Genomic DNA, 1,062 nt, shown 5'->3' with positions numbered 1-1,062 from the left:
TGTTGATCCTTCCATGAGAGATTTGGGTGATTTCTCCATGAGCGATTATAGGTGTTTCCATATGGTTCACCCATATAATTTACCTCTGCTATTGCAGGGTTTTCAGGATCATAAGCTTCTTCTTCAGAAGATGCCTCTTGAGTACTGTTGGATGCAGCTTGCATTCCATTCAGACTCTAAGAAATCATATTGACTTGCTGAGTCAATATTTTATTCTGAGGCATCCCATTACTCACATGATTCCTCTCAGAAGTGTACATGAACTGGTTATTAGCAACCATGTCAATGAGTTCTTGAGCTTCTGCAGGCATTTTCTTTAGGTGAATGGATCCACCTGCAGAAGTATCCAATGACATCTTAGCTAATTCAGACAGACCATCATAGAATATATCCAGGATGGTCCATTCTGAAAGCATGTCAGAAGGACACTTTTTGGTCAGTTGCTTGTATCTCTCCCAAGCTTCGTAGAGGGATTCACCTTCTTTCTGTTTGAAGGTTTGAACATCCACTCTAAGCTTGCTAAGCTTTTGAGGAGGAAAGAACTTGGCCAAGAAAGCTGTGACCAGCTTATCCCAAGAGTTCAGGCTATCTTTGGGTTGAGAGTCCAACCACACTCTAGCTCTGTCTCTTACAGCAAAAGGGAAAAGCATGAGCTTGTAGACTTCAGGATCTACTCCATTAGTCTTAACAGTATCACAGATCTGCAAGAATTCAGTTAAGAACTGAAAAGGATCTTTAGATGGAAGTCCATGAAATTTGCAGTTCTGCTGCATCAGAGAAACTAATTGAGGTTTCAGCTCAAAATTGTTTGCTCCAATGGTGGGATGGAGATGCTTCTTCCATGTAAATTAGAATTAGGTGCAGTAAAGTCACCAAGCATCCTCCTTGCATTATTATTATTTTCGGCTGCCATCTCCTCTTCTTGTTCGAAAATTTCTGAAAGGTGCTTGCTGGATTGTTGTAATTTAGCTTCTCGTAGTTTCCTCTTTAGAGTCCTTTCAGGTTCTGGATCTGCTTCAACAAGAATGTTCTTGTCCTTGCTCCTGCTCATATGAAAAAAGA

At 40.7% G+C, this 1,062-nt stretch overlaps 1 non-coding gene across 1 annotated transcript; it reads left to right on the top strand.

Moving 5' to 3' along the window:
* The first annotated feature begins 410 nt into the window (after positions 1–410).
* On the top strand, positions 411–518 carry LOC148576426 (small nucleolar RNA R71). Its single transcript, XR_015903806.1, has one exon. It is a non-coding gene; the product is annotated as a small nucleolar RNA R71 (small nucleolar RNA).
* The last annotated feature ends 544 nt before the right edge of the window (positions 519–1,062 follow it).

Source organism: Arachis ipaensis, chromosome B1 (assembly GCF_059453495.1).
Source record: "Arachis ipaensis isolate K30076 ecotype BB chromosome B1, ASM5945349v1, whole genome shotgun sequence".
NCBI lineage: Eukaryota > Viridiplantae > Streptophyta > Magnoliopsida > Fabales > Fabaceae > Arachis > Arachis ipaensis.
The sequence above is the reverse complement of the archived record's forward strand: the minus strand, read 5'-3'. Positions and strand labels throughout refer to the sequence as shown.